At 40.8% G+C, this 21,284-nt stretch overlaps 1 protein-coding gene across 5 annotated transcripts in view; it reads left to right on the forward strand.

Annotated features, from left to right (window-relative positions):
- The window catches only part of LOC111870818 (prickle planar cell polarity protein 3), a 685,665-nt gene that overhangs the window by 342,606 nt on the left and 321,775 nt on the right, over positions 1 to 21,284 (forward strand). The window contains exons 1-2 of one of the 5 annotated variants that reach the window (XM_023863384.2): positions 5,499 to 5,655; positions 5,827 to 5,838. The exons of 3 other annotated variants lie outside the window; for them this stretch is intronic. The gene's annotated coding sequence lies outside the window, so the exon portion shown is untranslated. Of the gene's footprint in view, positions 1 to 5,498; positions 5,656 to 5,826; positions 5,839 to 21,284 lie in introns of those variants that run through there. One more of the 5 variants, XM_023863383.2, reaches the window with a different exon arrangement.

Below are 21,284 nucleotides of genomic sequence, written 5' to 3' on the forward strand. Positions count from 1 at the left end.
GTGGTCAGTTCCAAGCTTCTCCTACCTTATTCCCCAGGAAAGAGCCCCCGATACCCATTGGATAGAAAGTTGGATGGGTCCCTGATCTGATTCCAGTCGGGAATCTAATCCTGACCTGTCAGCTTGTAGCCGACCACATTTGTAAAATATCGGAGTACAAATTGGCCTTCCGTGTGCATTTTTTATTTCCTTTGGTGTCGCCAAATATTGAAAACGGTTGAAGTGTATTTCCATAGGCAAGTTCTGAAAAAGCTATTTCTCGGTATTGAGCAGATGTTTGGTGGCTACAGCTCCGTTTCCTGTCTGATAGGCTATCGGCTTGCTCTTTGTCCTCCGGTCTGGTGGCATGACGAGTTTCAGTGCATCGGATTTCGGTTCCGGATTCAGGTTCAACTTCCGTAACTTTAAACTTAGAAGACGACGCTACATCAGTTCCAGGCAAGGAAATCAGAAACTTCTTTTTGTTTTGCAATTTAAAGTTAATACTTTACGAGTCAGACCCTGACATTGCCCATGTTAATATACACTTTCCAGCATCTGAGGTTCTCGCAGCGGTGGTTATGAAGTCAACCTTGTTTCTTATGAATATGTTGCCTCCCTCTTCGGTGTTGCTACCTGTCTTACTCCGGTTTCCTGCCTGTCGTATTTTTCCATCCTTAAGATGGAGGCGGCATGTTCCTCCGAAACGTCGGTTGACTTTCAGCGGCCTACACGGCGTTATATCCCAGAAGTTAGAACTACACAGTCTTCCTACTGTTGAGGCCCGGGTTCTATCCCATGGAACTTCATTTCAGATTGTTGATGGTGCCCGTTACTGAAGACTGTACCGTGGCCACCACCGCTCCGAGAGCGTGCGACAGACCCTGTTAGCTGGCGTGTTGTCAGAAATGCATGGCGTTTCATAACGTTAATAAAGTTAAGATTTAGGGAGCGCAGTGAACCAGATATGCATCAAAGTAATGACAGTTTCAGAGAGGAACAATTTCAGTTCTGCAATTTAAAGTTAGCAATGCACGAACTGAACTTGCTCATCTTAGTAGATATTGTCTTCTCGTCGTGGAGACCCCGTTTCAGTGTCACGGAACTTGGTGTAGAATTCGTATGAACTTAATATCTGTTACTGGGAACTACGACTACTTCAGGGTTTCTCTTCCGGCCGTCCTCACACAGTGTTCCATATCCATCATCCTCCTAGAAGGGAGCGGCAGGCCTCAGGTGTACGGCGTTTCGCAACGAGATATGCCAGTCTTAACATGGAAAATGTTAAAAAGTGTACCTAATGGATGCTTGTACTCAAACACGACTGTTCTTGATATGCAGTGCCCTTTGCCAGCCTTGATCTCATTTTACAATCAGATCTTTTCTATCCCTTCTGGTTATTCCTTCGACCTGATATGTTTCTAATGACATTTGTGTTTCTGTGTTTTGTTAGCGAGGACCGCAAGCTGCCTTCCCCGGAGATCAATACAGAAGTTATGTATTATTATTCTGCGTCCATTCGATAGAAATGTGGTGGGTGCTGCAGAGGGGATGTCGTAAACCAATTTGACTCGAGTGTCTGTCTCCAGAATTTCAAGTTGTTCGCTGCGTCCATTTCCGAGCAAGCCCCCCCCCCCTCAACTACACAACTTTCCATCTGTGTTCGTTTCTTCCATCTCCTCGACGCCATTTTTTTTAAGTGAGCCTCAACCTATTCTACGGCCCCCTCCCCCACAGTTCTCCACAGCACACTGTTCTTTTCTCTCCAAACCGCAGAGTGCAATAGAAATCCATTGCCATTACATGCAATTCGTGCGTTGCAAATTGTCCCTTTCCAAAATCTCCCCCAATTCTGGTCCCCTCTTTCGTGGTTTGATTGATTACTGTTAAACTATTTATATGCTTCGCATAACAGAATAAATCCAATCGGGGGCATTATGGGAAATCTCTTTTGTGGGATCATTTTCATTATCTTTGGAGCTGTTGCTTTCGGCTGTATGACTCCAGGAATTTTCAGAGCGTTTCTTTGAGATGCAATTAATTTGCAGACGTGTTATAAGAAACTTCAGGCTGTTTTGACTGGCTGTATAAAGCTGTACTTCAACGGCGTACACTTTCTTTTTCAGACGTTTTCTGCCGTTTTATATATCTCACTAGCCTGGTGATCATTTTTTTTCATCCTAAATGTACTATGCAGTTCGCTTAAGTAATACCCGCTAACATTAAAATAGGTCAAGTTCGATTTGTGGTGGACAATCACCCTCACCTATCATCTGGGGCTGGTATAATAAGCCAGAAGTAGCCGCAGTAAAAGGGACTTAGTCCCACCCCACTAGCAATAAAGAAAATAACATTAAAATATATCCACAGGAATGTTATGTGCGTGGGCTGGATGTTATTGAAATGGCCAGGCGAGGATTTACTAGCACACTATAGCAAATGTAAATATTTAAGGTTAAATAAATGCAAGGAATTTTGTGACCAACTGAAATGCTAGCAACTTTCTAATAAATTCCCCGCAACATGTAATCGAGCCTGATCAAGACTGATTGTCTACAGACATCTAGCCTAGTCTGACTCGAACTTCGGTCCAGAAATATCCGTTCCGGTGTCTCTGAATACTTCCTTGCAATCTTGCAAGACAAAAGTAGATTCACGAATATAGTTCTCACGTTGATGTATGTTGAATTCATATAAGTGAAGTCGAAGTATTGATTGCCTGCTCTTGCTTCATTCTGTAGGGGAAGTCTGATAAAAGTACCGAAGTACCCAGTTAGGATAGTTGGTGTGTCAGCCGGGGTTCGAGGGCCAGTAACTTCCTAATACAAACGAGCCGCTACGTGGTCAGATGAACTGTCACATTTCTCCTTAATTCGTACCGGTTCACTGTCACTTCACTGTCGCTCGTGACGCCAGACAGTGCAACATGCCGTTCTTCGCAAAGTGCTGGAAGCAACATACAGTAAGTGTATTACATTCTAACTGCATTTCAGCACCAAGTTCTGGCTCTGAGCTAAACGTCTTGTTGAGGCGTAGAGTGTCTCTAAATCTACACTGATGATGGTCAGAGCATGAACAGTTACTTCAGATATGTAGCTGAGGAGCTTCATAACATGTACGCTTCTTCAAGTATAAATAGAATTATCGAGTCAAGGAGAATGAGATGGGCAGGGAATGTAGCACGAATGGTGGGGAAGAAAGATGCATATAGGATATTGGTGGGAAAGCCAGAAGGTAAGAGACCACTGGGAACACAAAGGCGTAGGTGGCTGGACAATATTACAATAGATCTTAGAGAGATAGAACGCGATGGTATGGATTGGATTGATCTAGCTCAAGATAGGGACCAGTGTCGGGCTCTTGTGAACACGGTCATGAATCTTCGCGTTCCATATATGCTGGGGAATTCTTGAGTAGCTGCAGAATTGGCGGCTCCTCAAGAAGGGCTCAACTCCATGAGTAAGTAAGTAAGTAAGCTGAAACAGTGCGTGGGAGGAAGATGTGTGACCTGTTTTTGAGAACGTATTTGTGTCCGCCGCAAGAAATGCGATGTTTAATATATACAGTACCTGCTTTAATTTTCAGAACCTCTACACTTTTCCCAAAGAGTGTACTTACGTGTTTCGTGTTATTCTCATAGTAAATGAGGTTAATCTCATATGCGCCGCTAAACAGCTACTATTTTTAATGGGGACGCACTGATCTCTTTGCGGTATGAGTTGACGTCTGAAATATCATTTACACGAAATTCAGGCTTCAAAATACCAGAAATAACTAAGGAACGTTATTGGTACCTTCTGACTGGCGAACACCCATGGGAAGCTACTCTTGTTGGCTCCTCGTGGCAGTCGTACTGACAGTTGCAGCCAGTGTGCGGTCTGATAGAACAAGGTACAACAATGACACAGATATGTGAATAAGAACGAGACACGGACTAGCTCTATCGATTGGGTCCAACTGAGTAGGTTTTTGCCTGGGAACGGAGACTGAGTCCAGTCTCCGAAACGTTTTTAAATTAAAAACAGTACGATGCATCATATCCAAAGAATCAGTAATTATATTAACTTTATTCGCGTCTTCTGATTAGCAGAAAGCCAGAGGAAGGTATTTTTGCTGTACCCAATGCTTGATGTCTCAGCGACAGTTGTACTGATAGCTCTAGCTAGAATGCAGACAAATCCTGCTGGCGCAGACTTGAAAGGCTTCCTGAGAATTTTCTAATCTGATATCTGTCGGAGTCGCCTTTCAGATGCCGAGATTCAAAGCGGAATCCTCCCAAGCGTTACAGCTTGGGCCAACTTACAGGGCATAAGGAAAAAAGGAGGAAGGGAAGCGAGAAATGGCATACGAAAGAGGAGAAAGAATAAGAAAATACATTATGTAGAACGAAGTACATACTTTAACGTGACGCCTGAAAGCCACAGTAGTGGAATCAGAAAATGCGGTCATTCCTATGTAACGGTTTGTTAATCGCGCAGCAATTCCAACGCATAACACCGAGCGTGGAACTCTGTAACAAAGATTCGCTAAGCAGAATCTTTATCCGATACAATGAAGTTACGAAAACACAGTAACAACGGCAAAACAGGTTGACGTCTAAGCAGTTCTCCCGAATCTATGAGGGGAGGTCAGAACAGATCAGAACACACACAGAGCAGTACCGAGCTGCAGAGAGAACAGCTTGCGTTTGAGGAGAACTCAGCAGACAGACGCTGAAGACTTTATTTTATGTGGTGTAGTTACAGCTGAAACTTGGACACTTAGGGCAGTAGATCAGAAACGCCTGGAAAGCTTCGAAATGTGGTGTTGGAGAAGGATGGAGAAGATCAGGTGGACCGATTATGTGAGAAATGAAGAAGTGTTATTTAGAGTCAGTGAGCAGAGGAATATCCTACACGAAATAAGAAAACGGAAGGCTAATTGGATTGGTCATATCTTACGCGGTAACTACCTTCTAAAATAAGTTATTGAAGGAAAGATAGAGGGGCGGATAGAAGTGACCAGAAGACGAGGAAGAAGAAGACGTAAGAAGATGCTGGATGACTTTGGGGACAGAAGAGTATATTTTCATTTGAGAGAAAGCTCTAGTTCGCATCAAGTGGAGGAACTGTTTTGGAAGAGAATGTGGACCTGTCGTCTTGACAGATTACAGATGAATGAGTTACAGCAACCTTTAGAGTGTTATCATTGTTCGTAGTTACGACGTGTTATAATTACAATAAGACTGAGAGTGTTACAACTGATTGTAGTGACGACTTGCTGGGAATATCCAACAAATCGATTCAACAATCCAGACCCCTTTCTTAGTCACTCAGACACGTGACCATACAAAGACGCGACTTCGTAACGTTATGTCCTATGACCATGTTGAGAAAGTGTTTGCACTGAGACGCGCCCTGCCGATAGATGCGTCGAGGAACGCAACGCCTCGCTTTCTCCTCCGTGAGACCACGTGGTCGAGCGAACGCTGCGCTGGAGGCTGTGCAGCTGCGCTGTGCTTAGTCTCGCTCCGAGCTCAACAGAGGCCGGTGTTGCTCTGCGTCTGTGGTGTCGTGGTCTCAGCTAATGAAGCCAGTCGTCGTCTCCTCAGCATGTCTACCTGGTCACGTGGCTTAGACTCAGCGGAAAGGTTCCAGCGGGAATCACTGACCGGAAATCACAGGAAGATATAACAAGGTACCTAATCATTTTTCGTAGTATTGCACAGGAAATGGTTTTACTGTCTGCTTTATGTCTCAGCTGTTGGACCGTAAATTTATCTGATAATAAATAAACAGTCTTCGCGGCTTATACATAACATATGGTGTGAAGGAACTACCGCTACCAAATTTGATTTTTTTTTGTTAGTTCTAGGAAGAGGTGAGACAGAGCCCCTTAGTACTGCTGCCTAAACTTTCCTGATAACATATGTATTGATGATGAAATGGTAGTAATGGAAACGGGAAGTGTTCGGAGAGAAGCCTACTCCAGTGTCATTGTGTCCACCACAAATCCCATACCCCGGCTACTGAAGAGAGGAGGCGGCGATTATTTTCCAAGTTATGGCATGGCCTAAAATATAAATTGGTCCTAATTTAGGTTTTGGTAGTCTGTTCTCCAAGGCATTGAAGTTCGAAGCACGTTAAGCAGTAATACTGATATTCTTTTCCTGTATGGATGTGAAACGCGATATCTTACTTGGCGATGTGCTATGAAGACTCTCTGCGGCTATGAGAAAGTCTGTGCATCGTTTGTCTGAACCTAGACGGCAAAGTGTGTCGCCCCACACCAGTCCACATTGTCATGCAGATGGTATTCTGCCCCGAGTAAGTGTTAGCCCTGTTGACCAGTACGGCTGATCGCTCATCTAGGTCTAGATTACGATCAACATTGTTCAGGTTAATGTATTAATATTACAGTGTTTTTGTAATTAACATACTATTTATATCGTGTTGCGATAAGGTATTTTGAAACATGAAATCGGGAATACGCCTACATATATATAAAACAGCAAGGAAACGCCTTCTTCACCAACAGAAAGATGATTGATGACTTTGAGAGGATGGGCGACATAGCAACACAAAAAGCGTTAGCACATCAGGTTCTAACACAACGCTGTCCCTGTTACTCCTTTACTCGTCACATCTGACGTTTGCCCCTTGAAGGAAGGCCTGTGAGCGTGAGGATAGTAACCCACTGCTCCTTTTGATTTGGAAAGTTCTCGGAAAGCGGCCAACATACAGGACATCCGAGCACAATGTGATCTGAAAATTGTCACGTTTTAGATATGTTTCCGTTTAACACAGCTGCTTGCTTCTGGGTAAAAGTATTTCTTCCTGTATTCATCGTGAGCGAATCACAAGCCAGAAATTTATGATGCAATGTTACCGAACCCAGAAAATTTATTTCACTTATATAATTCACTGATGTATTCACTGAGTATTTAGGGTCACTGATCGTGACGTATGTGTTAAATTAGTACCTTTATTTGTGTATTTTTATATCTTCATTGTCGTGCATGCATATGAACTTAACGTTTTCATGGATTTGTTACGAATTTTAAGATCTTTAATAAATTGTTTGTGACAGCTTATTTTTAACTTCCTCACTGAAATTCTTCATTAATACGAGAATGAAAATATTAGTATCCATCGCCATTTTCTGAATTCAAAGAAAATTTGTCTCATTTCTGGAAAAGAAAAATAAAACTGCTTGTCCTAATAGTGCTTCACATCTATACTACAAATACTGAGTACTACTATCTTCCGTTCGGGATTGCTGGGTTTTGGGGCTTCTTCCTTCTTCCGGTCTTCTAAAGAACACAACGTTTCGGAAACTGTAACTGTTTCCGTCCTTAGGTGAAAGAGTGGAAAGCATGTACCTTTTCAGACCGTTAGACAGAGCAGGACCAAAAACCCAGTAACTGTAAGTGTTATACACCATCCTCAGAATCCTGTAGGACTTATAACAAATGTTTACAATTTTTTTCCGGTTTAACTAAAATACACGACGCATTCCTATTAATATAAAATATGCTAAATGACGAATCTAAAAGCTACAGCTGCAAAAGTTCATTTACATGTACTTAGAGGTCTTCACAACGTAATCCCTTTTCTTCATTATCGAATGCGTTCATAAATCTGTGTTGTTCATCGTCCTAGCTTTCATTTCCCCACATCTCTGGGTGCTATAATAATGATTTCCTTCCGTTTCATATATGAATATTGCCTTTGACAGCTGATGTGAGATACCGCCTGGCCACTTAACCTTTAAATAGGCACAGCGCAGTTGGCTACTTGTAGGTCCAGTCGGTATTTAATACCTGTACATGATGGCCTGTCAGAATGAACCTTCCTTGTCCCGTAAGAATATGGAGACGTATGGTTCCGTGGTTTAGTGTGTGTGCGTATGTGTCTTAATTCTGAAAATAATAGAATGCTTTATTATTATATAAATACTGTAGTCAAGCTTCGACGTGCAGATGTTAGCAATAATATTTCATATCCGACAGGTCCAGGATTTTAATCGAGTTTCAGAAATCATATGTGCCGGCTACGGTATTCGTGGTTTTTCTCAGTTATGTTATCTAAATTCTAGAATCTGGCCATAAAGTTAGCCAAATCCTGTTCAAAACCATATCATTTCCCATTCGACAATACATAACCGCTATAAATTTAAGGCGAACAGTTAAAGAAATCCGTAGATGGGTGGACAATATTAAAATGGATCTTAAGAGAGATAGGATCGGATGGTATGGATTGGATTGATCTGGCTCAGAATAAGGACCAATGGAAGGCTCTTGTGAACACTGTAATGAACCTTCAGGTTCCATAAAATGCTGGGAAATTCTTGAGTACCTGCAGAATTTCCGGCTTCTCCAGAAGGGCTCAGCTCCATGAGTAAGTAAGTAAGTAAGTTAAGGAAATCAGCAGTTATATTTTCCGGTTAGGGACTGGTGCCTTTTCCTCACCATTAGGTGCAAACCGACTCTGGGACCCGCGCAGCCTCAACTCCAGTTTTAGAGCTAAGCAACCGAGCAGTGATGCTGACCGCTTACCCTCACTTAGTTCCTAAGCTAAGAATGAGTAGAACTTCTGTCCCCGCACCCCATATGCACCTTCGTGTTCTGGTATTATGTCACAAGGTTTACATTCTTTTTTCATTTGCCTTTGCCTATGAAATATTCATGTTTTCACTTCCCCATACGTCTTCATGTTGTGATAATTAAATACAAGGATGGCTATTAAAGTTTTGCAAGTTAAAGAAGGACATTTCTTTAATAGACCTCCAGTAAAAGATAACTTTTGTCCTGGATAGCTGAGAAGAGTCATTTTAGGATGTTATTTTAATGAAGGTGAGGCAGGCGAATAAAGTTTCTGTTGTGTATAAGCGCCGCGTCATAACAAGGGCAATTGTAAACATAAAACTGAATCAAAATAATTTAGATGATGTATATGGTTCTAGAGCAAGAAAGTGTGGACCTCTGACCTACACATTTTACGTTTTTGCTTTGCATCGGAACCTCCAAATTACCGACACTCCATTATCATTCTGAAATATTTTAGACTCTTTGTTTTTATAACTTTTCTTGTTATTTGAATGGGAGAAGCTGCAAACATAAAGACGTCGTTACTTGAAGCTATTTCTAGTTCCAAACATCGTAAAGAGTTGTATCTAAGCGCCTTTTTGTAAATTTTAACTATGTTTCCATTAGCGATAAACACAAATGTTCACATCTTCTAACTCTGCAACTTAGCAATTAAGACCTTATGTTCATCCTCATCAGAAGCTGTTATTCTGTTGTGCGGAGTTAGTGTGCTGGCTAGAGAAGCATTTAACAGTATTTTGTAAAGTTGGACCAAGACTTGCACTGAATTTACCCTTGAATCCGTGGTACAAGGTGTGTACTCCGTGTCCCTACTTGTTCCATAGTTTCGGTCCGGTAAAATCAAATACACAGATAACCTGCTGAGACCTCTTAGTCTTACCGGAAGGTAATGCGAGCTTGTTTTCAAATCCAAAAAATGAAGATGCGTTTCTTTTCAAACCGCATGTCCTTTAATTCCATCTTCTGGCAAAAACGGCCCAGTTATGTTGAAAAAAATACGTCTATTCTTTTCCGCAATTGTGTCTGAGTTCAGTAAATATTGTGAGGATTATCCTTGAAGAAAGAGGTATCTCATAGTTCATTCTTCATCTAGAATAAACTGAATTTTAAATAAATAAGCAGATAAATATGACATTCATAATAATATTAAAAAGAGGATGGAATTTGGGAAATGCATATTTACCAGTTACTTTAGACTTTATTTCACCCTTAACTTTCTAGTAGTACTATTGATCAGTGTATATGAAGCTGCGCTTTTAACCGAGGTAATGTTTCTATGTGCTTGATAGATGATCTAAAGGAAGAAAATAAAATATATTCCAGAAGGGGAAAATGGTTCAGTCTTTGTAAAAAAGGAAAACTGGAAAATTATGGAAAGTAGAGCTTCGAAATCGATGTTAATTTAAGACAGACAGAGTGCTGAAGTAATGGAATATGAAATGGGCAATTTATATGGCGCTGACATGTGAATATATAAATGTATTTGGGAAATATTTCAAGGCCCTACATATTTCTGCTCTAGTTTCATTCTGATATGGTATTTTAATATTGTAATAAAAGTGCGTTTGAATCTATGTTAAACCTATTAACCGGCCAAGAAAAGCGAGAATTTTGTTCTAAAGCAAATTTAATACACTGCGATTTTTTATTGTTTATTTTTTGAATAACCTGACCTTACAAATGCCACTGTGCTGAAACAAGAGACAAGTCTGGTGCGAACCTCCTGCTGCTGTGTCGTGCATATTGATAAGTCGCTCTGAATAACAAGACGCTTGCATCTTGTCCAGTTAATTGCTGGGTTAAAGCGAAGGGTTAAGTGAGAGTGTTTATATTTAACTGTGATCATCGTTTCTAGTTTTTAGGCTACTTTGACCTCTTGATAACTAATGTTGCTATAAAAACATCTTCACTGCGCAAATAAGACTTGTTAAAGTCAATGTTAACATCTTGATAAAAACTGCATTCATTTCTTCTCATCTTTCCAAGTATTGAGTTTCTTCGTCCGTCCATCACTGTGGCGTAAATAACAAAATTGAGTTCGCCATGAAATTAACTTTTTCAGTGCCGATGTATGTATTTAAAAATACCTTCGTATTTCTGCTGTTGAAAAGCCCGTAGTAGTTTACATAAAGTCATCATCTCGAATACCAAACAAATTAGCCTGTAAGGTCCAGTGATTTTTGGATGAATATCTTATTTCTCTCACCTGAGATCTTGCCCCTAGCCATCGCAGTCTTGGTTCTATTGCCCTAGCATGAAGCAGCAGGCGAGCTCTCCTAGAATCTGCATTAACCTCCTGAAATATTGCGGTTGAGTGATCAGCTTTGTTGCTTCTTCGAGAAATGTCGGCGTTTGTTCTTTCTTATTTTCTGACAGAAGTCCTTCATTAGCTTCTTCATTTCCTCAAATCAGATGTTGGGAATAATACCGTATTTACGCATGTATAGGCGGCAACCCAATTTTCAGAGAAATTATAGAAAAAATAATTTTCTTGAAATATTATTTCAGGAGTAGAACACCCTGTATTACTAATTATGAATATAATTTTTTTAAATGAAGTGTGATTTCGAATATTTCGAATATAAGCCGCACCCCAGTTTTCCTCTTGAATTATCTGCAAAAAATGTGCGGCCTATACATGCGTGTATATACGGTACTTTAAAGTAGAACACGGCAATTTCCACATCATAGCCATTTTAATCATTAACAATCCTCATTCGTTGCTATTCAACGTATGTTGTTTAGAAAATATTTACAGTATAGCCTCAGTAAACCAGGTTAATGGAGGAGAGGCTGTCCAGGTTAGCCGATAATCCGCATTAAGAAAGCAAAAGGTAGTCCTGAAAGACAAAAAATTTAGAAAACAGATAACTGGAAAATGTAATAATATAGATAGTGCTCATGAAAATAAATAAGAAAATAGCATTGCAGCAATTTCTTACTCTGTCAGAAGCTGAAATCCAGGGTCTCCTTCATTTAGCTGAAGCCAATCTTGGATATTTTCTTGAGTGTTTACAGTCTTTCCAGCTGCCCTCAACACAGTCTGAAAGTCCTTTTGCTCTAATCCCTCTTGATCCTAAATCCTATGTCTTTTAAAATATGTATTCAACTGTGAACAGAATTTTTGTGTTTCATACTTCGATCCGGATTAACTGTGACCTGATTAGCGAAGGTTTGCTATAATTAAATGTGTCAACAATCGATCTACTGATCCTGCCATTTTTCTCCTTCATGGAATCCATTGTTTGGTTTAAATATATCAGATCCCACGTGGCGCACAGATATCATCACCTTACTGCAGACAAGAACGAATAGCTGTGTTAATCACAGAGCATTCCGTCTTCCACCCTAACTCAACAGCTCAGGAGAGGAAAAAAAAAGAAAGAGTTAAAACTGCTCCCTGGTGGGAAAAGCAATATGGCTGCCCAGCAGACGTTGAAGCTGCCATCACCTAGGACAAGAGACGATTTCCAGAGCACCTCCTTGAGAAACAACATGCCGGAAGGGGCATGGCCCAGCTGCTACAGCTTGTAACGGACGGGATTGTGTCACGGGGTGAATGAATGCGCCCAACTGATGTTCTGTTGTTCATTCGTTCGAGTTGGAAACAAGAATGGTTGCTGTAGAGGAGCTTCTTCTTCTGTTTCAAATGAATAATGTTAACAATATGAACTGAATATTGAATTGGTTGATATTTAAAATATCTATCTATCTGTCTGTCTATCTATCTATCTATCTATCTGTATGGACCTTGCTAGCTTTTTCAGTTTCTTAATCTATACATAGTCGATAGGACTCCTTGGACGGGAGATCAGCCCATCGCAAGACCGCTACCTACACACGGATCAACACAAACACAGATTAAACGCACACAGACATTCATGTCTCGCGTGGGATTCGAACCTACGTTCCCAGTGTTCGAGCTGGCAAAGACGGTTCATGCCTTAGACCGAGCGGCCACTGTAATCGGCTGTGATGCTAATGATAACAATAACAACAACGACAACATATCAGCAGTGAATGTACCTCGCGGTCTGTCTTAACATAACATATTAGAAGGTTGTAAAAAACAGCGTTCAGTGTGATGCAGTGTGTGAAGTACATAAACACGCTAAGTGGCGAAATTGACCGGTGAGGAGTGCAGGAGGTAGGCTCGTGTACCCCCAAGCACCCCCCTCCATCTCACCTTCTTTGTGTTCGCCTTCTAAACGTGCATCCGGTTCTTGTGGAGTCTTTTAAGACTAATTTTTTTCTGGTTTCTTTTTGTTCTGTTTCACACTCTTTTTGTTAGCTTCTCTGCTCCTCTGTGCCAGAAGCACCAGATGACAGACAAGTGGAAGACTTCTTCAGACGGAAACGGAAGCCAACCCATTCTAAAGACGCGCTGGTTTGGTTTAGATTCTGTGTGTATACATTTGTTCATTCTTTCGTCCCTTTTTTACCTTTATCCCTGTTCCTACGAGTCATTTTGTGTCCCTCCCATTTAAACTCCTTTTGCATACTGCATTTCAAATGCATTGCATGGGCAGAAGGAAATGTTACAAATTGATTGACCCTTCACTTCCGTCAGACAGTTATTATGGTATTATTTTGATAATCTAAATAGTGGTGGGCTTATATGTGTAGGCCTAAGAGTTGAGATCTTCATGACTGTCGATATGCATTTAAGAAACTTCTGGATATTTCAGAATGCCAGTATGACAGTAGGCATAAGACGTTTCGGAGGAACTTGTTTACATCTTCAGAATCTGACTCGGGACTACGGATAATAGAGCGCCATCGTTGATCTGCACAATTTACAGTTCACCGTCGCACACGCAGTAGGGTTCTCAGTCTTCACTAGTCGTATCCTGGAAACGGGTCTTTAGCAGTCTCACTATAATTCCTTTCTTGCTATTGTTGTGCAGCTGCCAGTTCTGAAGACTCGAGTCAATTCAATTTCTCTGCTCCCAAGTTCATATCCTTGCAGGCTGGCGTCTCGAAACTCGACTCTTCACTCCCGACTCCTGTTCTGTTCTGCTGAACACTTCCTTTGCACGAACCACGCAGAAAACGGGCTATATTGTTAGGGAGGCGTGTTTACTTATCCGTTGCCTAGCAATGAATGTCCTATTGTTGTGCGCGTTGGCTTGCACGGGAATTTGTTTACCTTGCCGTTGCTTAGCAATGGGTATACACGTCACAATATATTAGTTCGTGCTTTGTGAGGCACTGAACTGCATCTTATTGTGCCGTGAAGTTTAAAAACACTGCTCTACACTTTGATTTTCTCCAGTTAGTGACACAGGTGCTTATTCAAGAATAATTTATTTCTGTTTTCCTTGAAGATGGAATTTGATTCTGACGTCCTGGTGGTTTCCTTTCAAAACTGATCGACTCGATGAGATTAACTTCACTGCGCGGTGTGGTACTCTTAGTTAAACACAGTTCTTTCTTACGATTATATCTGGTACAAACCCGTTTTTATTATGCTTGAAGCTACTTAAGTTTCGAGGAATACCAGTTTCAAGTTTAAGGAAGAAATAAACACGATTGTTTGCTTTATCTTGTTCAGTTAACTTCTCTACGATGGAACAAGAGATCACACATGATATTGTAAGATTAATATAAAGGATAACGTTCGAAACACCGCGACACGAAAGCTCTTAACGATAGTGGAGTTAAAGCTCTGAACACACTTATACAAATTATTAAATGAAAGCGGGTGGGCAGCTGGAAATTTCTACCGGTTTTTCCGTGTTACAAAGAGCTTTTTATGTGGGATGCCTCGGGTTAAAATCACTGTGCGGAGACCGGTCGTCCTGACTGAGGTTTTTCACAATTTTCCTCATTCCCTTCAGGCAAATTCCGTGAGAGTACCTCAAATTAGACTGCATCCACTTCCCTCCACATGCTTTCGAATTCATTATTCACAATTCATCCGACCATTGGACGTTATACAACCTGAGACAGATATTACCGTAAAATGAACCACAAATGGAGATCGGAGTTGAGATCTCGCAGATACGTTTTGGACGGAGACAGGAAGACTCGCGCAATTGGTCACGATGTAGCGGCGAGGAAAGTAATTCTTGAACTTTCTGGCAATTCGAACATCGGTCTTCTGGCGAGAAACCAGTTAATTTCACTAACAGAAGTAACCGGCACATTTTAGGTTATTAATTCCTATCAGTATGCCACAAGCCGGAAGGTCGCGGGTTCAGTTCCTGTTGAGCTTATTGGCTTTTTCAGTTGACCTAATCATCCCAGCCGCACCATGTCCCTAGGGTGGACTTAGCCTCTAACAGAAAGAAGTACCAGGGATCTTCGTTGGGATAAAGGGCGGCCGGCGCAGGAGGCTATCATCCTCACTGCCATCTGTGGGCTCGTTGTCTAGAAAATGTGGGAGCCTCGACGTCTCAGCCCTATGCGCCTCCACGGCCTATTACAGGGACAGCTTTACCTTTTTTTGATTCGCATCAGTGTGCCAGTATACTGTAAGCGTATAGAATCTATGAAGTTGACAGAGTGTCGTTGAATGGACCGATGTAGCTTCGTTCAGATACTGGAAAGATAACACAGACAAGACGTGGCTTTTGACTGATTCTGCTGCTGCAAGTGAGATGCTTATTACACTTCCTCCTCTTTCATTCTCTGGTCCCTCCTGGGCTCTCCCGTTGATGTTTTGTTCTCTCGCCGAGAGCTGTATTAATCTTAATTTAAGATAACCTCATCACCGAAATTACCCCTCTGCCCCGTCACTGCACTGACAGGCGTTGTTACGACCCCCCTTGAAAGGGGAGAGATATTATAATACAGATTTAGAAATTATAAAGTTAATTCAAGTGGCTACAATGCCTTCCGAGCTCCTTTACTTGTAGAATCTTGAAATAAACTGAAGGCTGACAAGTTAAAACATTCACAGTGCGTCTGAAAAGTAACGAGACAAAGATTCTTGAAAAGAAAAGTATCTGAAATCGGCTTATTATCTTTGAGTCATTGTGTAGGTTTTCCAATTTCGAGTACGTAAGATTTTCCAGACATTTGTTCATTTTTATCACTTGTTTCTCCTCATGTTTCTTGAAGCAGGTAACAGAAAGACGGAGTAGAGATACATAAAGTATGTTACCTGAAAGAGCAAATTAACTGTACAGGCATTAAACCACCAGACTTGTACCGTTTTGTTCCCCTTGAATATGCATATGTGAAAACGATGAATTCTCAAATAAAGCACATAGATCTTACTGTGATCTAGTTTTTATGTGGTGAAGCGATTTTTAAGAATCTGATAATATTCTATTTGTCCTTCAGTGTTGAACCTTCACTCCATCTTAAATCTAAATTCCTTAAAGTAAGTTCGGAGACGAAACAGGCGAATTGACCAATCCACTGACCGGAACGAGCTTCGTGGATTTCGTTCCAAATTGAAAAGAGAGAATACTGTAATGTAATGAGTGTAGGAGTAAATAGTAACTAGATATAAAACGTCTCTGCCGGTCACGGTAGCCGAGCGGTCTAAGGCATGTACTCGCTCGCTTGGAAACCGGGATCATGGGTTCGAATCCCACTCAGGGCATGGATGTTTAGTTTGTGTGTGTGCATTTTTCTGTGTTTGTGTACAGGTAGAGGGTTTGCGACGAGCTGATCACCCGCCCAAGGAGTCCTACCGAATGTGTAAGATCTAGAAAAACCGAAGTGAACGGAGAAGTTCATGGAGGTAGGCCTAGGCCCACTGGGGCTGTAGTGCCAAGGAAAAAAAAAGATGATAAAATATTTCTAGTTAATTGGTTCAATATATCTTACGCCTTTGCACGAGCTTTGTAATTTCATCTCTGCGTAGATGTTTTAGGCAAGAAAATGAACACTGTATGGTATGAATATTCAGTATTCCCGAATTCAGCGCCATATAATTACAGCACTTTATATGGGTCTCTAATCATTCAGCTGAAGTATAATAAATGAGTTGCTGCATTGCTCAATCTCCTGTCATAGCAAAAAAATGTATATCTGTGGTGTTTGGACTGATTAATGTAGTTTTCAAGGTCACGGTGTTTTAAGCCATTAGTGTTTATTTCTGCTCACGGCAAGCCGTATTGAGAGTTACTGTGATAGACATAAACAGATGGTTTGGTAAGAAATCGTCACATTTATTGTGATGAATACCCAGTTATATTTTATAACGTGTGAGGTAGGAATGACTCTTGGAATTTTAATGACACTTTTTCTGCTACATTAGTGTCTAAAAGTGTGGTGTTGTGAATGATGAATTGCAAACGACGTGCAAGGAAGAGACTGGGTGAGTGTAGTGGATGTGAGTGAAGCCACTTCTAGGCCGATGCTTGAATGCGGTACCCACTAAATACTACGCAGGAATGTTAACCGGTCAGTTGCAATGTTCTGTCTCTTAACAGTTGAAGGCTTATAGTATATAATGTTTCGGTTCCTATCGCTGAGAAAACATGTCTCATTTCTGTCGCAAAGTTAGTCATTTAATGATGATAAGGAAACGGTGTTTTATTCTGATGTTAAATCAGTTGGTATATGTAACACAGTACGGTATCTCTGTCGATACTTATGTATACTTATGCGTATTAAGATTATTTTTCCTTTTATATTAATAAGAGTCAAGAGCAGGCATTTCAGTTTGAATTATCTTGGAATCTAGATAAGTTATAAATAATTCTTATGGTGTTTCGGAGGTCCTTTGAAGGTTCTTTTTGTTTTGTGCGTGCGAAAATTCTTATTAGGTTCACATGTTTAGCAGGTCGTGCTTAGTTTTATGATTATATTCCCCTCATAGGTTTAATTAAAGCTTTGGAATATAGAACGGAAATTAGTTTCAAAACGTATCTCAGTTTCTGTCTTCTTAACACCAGGTGAACTGCACAGATGCCTTAGAGTTGAACGGCCGACTGAGTTGTTAGCGCTTGAATCCGATTTGTAGCCAAACTTCAGGAGGTTTTGAACGAAACTGTTACATTAACGTGAGGGTCCTATGCATAACCGTTATGGGTCTATTGGTGAAATTTGAGGATATTACACAAAGTCGCTTATTGATGAAAGATTATAGATGAAGAGGCTATCTGGGAAGAGGATGCTGGGAGCAGTGTTTGGAACTGAGAGAATTGGAGAGCAAGGGAGTTGAAAACTACGTACTGGGACGTTTGTGCATCTAAATTTCCAGAAAATTGTCACCATCTAAAATCAATGCACTTTCTCTCTCTCTCTCTCTCTCTGTTGTCCCTGTGCTTAACTAATTATGCACTACGCCATGAAGACGTATGGAGGAGTGGATGTATAGATTCATGTATTCTTGATCTCGTCGTTATTTGGCAAGTGATCAGCTTTACGCTCCAGTCGTTTGTATATCGGGGAAAGAGCCCCCAATACCCATTGGATAAGAGGCTGCGTGGTCCCCAGAACCAGTCTGGGCGACTTGGAGACGATAAAAATCTGTCCCCTACAGGGACTCGAACTCCCCTCCGTCTTTCAGCCCGTAGCTAGTCTCTATAGCGACTGCCCTTTCCCGGCTCTCTAACTTGTGTGTGTATATATATATGTATGTATAAGTACAGACTTTAGGCTTACACCTCATGTCTGGACTTGTAATAGGGAGCATTTTCTTAATCCTGTCATGTTTCTACTATAACATTTCTCTTTACGGAATGTGATAAAATTCCGTTTGCATAGAACTGTAGATATAATGCTTGCCCATAAGAAGTTTCGCACTACGCTGTGTTTAATGGAGACCTAAAATTCGTAACATCAGCACAGGACTTGGGACTGAAGAAACGGAAAAGCGAAACAGAACTGTGGAAGTGTGCGCACAGTGGTTGCATCTGTTTCAATATTATTGTGAGTGGCACCGCCAGGGTTTGTGTTTTGGCTGACGAGAGGGTGACAAACAAGGGGATATACTCAAATTAACGCCCAGCAAGTTGACTCTGAACAGTTCTCTAATTGGTTTCCCATGTCGTCACTCTCCATGATCTCGCTGACCACAGTTCGCAGTAGAGTGCTTACCCACAGTGGCGATACTTCAGGCTGTGGCCCGCGACCTGACGCATTTTATTGCAGCTGTGAACTTAGTTCCGTCAGACAACCGTGATTCGATTCCCGGTAGCAGCGAGATTTTTCTCTTGGCTGCTACACCGAGAGCGACTCCATAATCCACCCATCTTCCAGGGCTTTTTTCCGGAGCGATAGGGATGAAACGGCAGGAACGTGAAACTGACAACCTTCTAGTGCCGATGTTATAAATGTGTGGAGCTCTACTTCCACGCCGTTTTTTACATGTCACATGTGTTCAGACACAAGGAGTAATTCACTTTCACTGTTAAATTTCGAAGAATTTCAAAGAATTTCGAAGGAGTGATTTCTGACAATACAATTTGTGTTTATTCATAATATTACCACTTGTTAGTGATTATACACGGCATTTGTGTTGGTAATTAATTGTATTTAATGGACTCATAACTCGTAGCTAATCGTACAAATGATTATAATAGTATCACTAATTCTTACAGTCTAGGAATCACTACAACACACACTGACTCTTCTTAGTCTGTCTTTAGTCGTTGCTCGACAGCGGTTCCCAACAGTGTCATCTTGTGCTGACATCTTTCCCGGCCTTGTACTATCTCACAACCAACTCATTGCTCCGACTGTCGACTCTCAGCTAACTCACTGACTCACTCACTCAGAGTTACTTTACGTCGGGCGGCTTATCAACAATCTGTTCGTCTATTGGCTATTGTAGCGCGTATTTCTGACACTGTAAGGCAGTAAAAAGCAAAGGAGACCGAGTGTAGAGAAGAAATGTTAATATTGTGTGTAATTTTTAAATCTGAGAACTGTTCTTCCGTAAAGAATTATCTATTCCTTAAGTAATTTGTCTGATACGTGTAAGAAAAATCAAAATATAATTTTGCATTGATTTTATTCCCGTCGAAACCACTGCACAATTTAATAGGAAATTCCCCGGAACTGCCAACCGCCCTGAATATTAGTTTGAACCGTAAAATCGCGAATTTCTTGTCAGCAGTCTGTCCCGGTCATCCGCAAGTAGTCATACACTACTGTGGTAGTCCCGCGTAGTTTGAAATCTGTAATTCTGATGGAATTTTAAAGTGCCATTACTGATTGTTTCGCGTAACAACGCATTATCCGCCATCACACGTCGTCATGTGCTGTCCCTCCACCGTATGTCATCTACTTGCAACAACGATAAACTGGCAGCAACTTATCGTCTTGTGGTTTTCATTGGTCACGTTCTAATGTCACTTCTCTTACCGTTCATTTCAATGTCGTGAAGTAGCCATTAGCATTACTGTTACGGACAAGACTGGCTTATATCCTTTTTGAACCCAACTTTTATTTATTCGTAAACCGTCTGCATAGTAGGCCTACAGTTTTGTTTCAGAATAAATATCTGAATATTTTAAGCAGAGCTTCAGTATACGTATGTGATTTTTTGTTCATTAAATGGTGGTTACACTTGTCATTATTATGTGGGGCATTGCTTAAAGTACAGATTGGCCCAGAAATCAGTTAACTGGTTAGTAAAATTTCTTAGAAATGTGTGTATTACTTTCTGAATTAAAAATGATTCGATATGAGATCATCCATGTTAAATGTACAACTCAAAACATTGTGATACCATCCTACAAATTACTGGCAGGTTTAAATCTGGACGTTCCCTTTAATACGAGAAAATGTTTAAGGTTAATTGATTTTGGGCCCCTCTGTGTATTTGATAAGCACATTTTTCTTTGGAAATTTACTCTATTTATGTCTTTATGCGATAGTTTTCTCTTATACTGATAATTTTTTATATTTTGTGTATTTGAAGATTAAATGTTGCGTTTGGAGTCAGGCCCAGGACCTTTTGAATACTAGGTTAGTGGACGAATCATTATGCTACGGGAACTCCCCAGGAAAGGCCGGCATCATAACAGCTCACGTTATTTAGCTCTTAGCCTAATTGCTATATCGGCTGAGATACCCCAGCTTGTACACAGAGTAAGGAGTATTTTATTTGTAATTTTTATTTTGATGTCCTGCCTCTGGGTATATTGGAGAGTGTAATGTATTATGGCGATAGTGACTGGGCTGTCAGTAATGGGGCGCAGTCAGCATCTAGCATTTGTTAACTTTTGGTCCAAAACCAAACATTTAAGATTTTCTAAATACTGGGTATCCTTTATGTCTGTTTTGCATCCACCTACAGTTTTGTATGCTTTACTGGAAAACGTAGCTTGCAGTTTCTTAAGAAATTATATAACTAAAATGAATTGCCTTTTATCCTCCGATACCGTAAGAATGTTCACGTTCGAGCTTTTTATCTGCTTTCCGTTATAAACGTAAAGAACGGAGTGATTCAGAATTCACATAGACCCTTCGCGAAGAGCGAGGTTTTCAATTTTCCACTCACAATACGCTGGAAATTGAAAATTATAATTTCCTAAAAAGCTTTGACTTGACTTTATATGCAGTATATTTTTTACTCGTGTTTCCTGAGAAATAATAATAATGAGCTAGTCCTTGGTTGTTATTTGCAGGCTGTCCTATTAACGCGGCAGTTATCATTAACGATTTGATTATTATGGACATAAATTTACGTGCTTATAAAATTGGGATCAGCAGAGTCCTGTTGGATTCTGAACAATTTTTGAAGCAGGTAAACACCCACATTTGCAGATGTGTCAACTTTTCTTCGTGTTCTGCCATCAGCATCATG

Source organism: Cryptotermes secundus, unplaced genomic scaffold (assembly GCF_002891405.2).
Source record: "Cryptotermes secundus unplaced genomic scaffold, Csec_1.0 scaffold499, whole genome shotgun sequence".
NCBI classification, from domain to species: Eukaryota; Metazoa; Arthropoda; class Insecta; order Blattodea; family Kalotermitidae; genus Cryptotermes; species Cryptotermes secundus.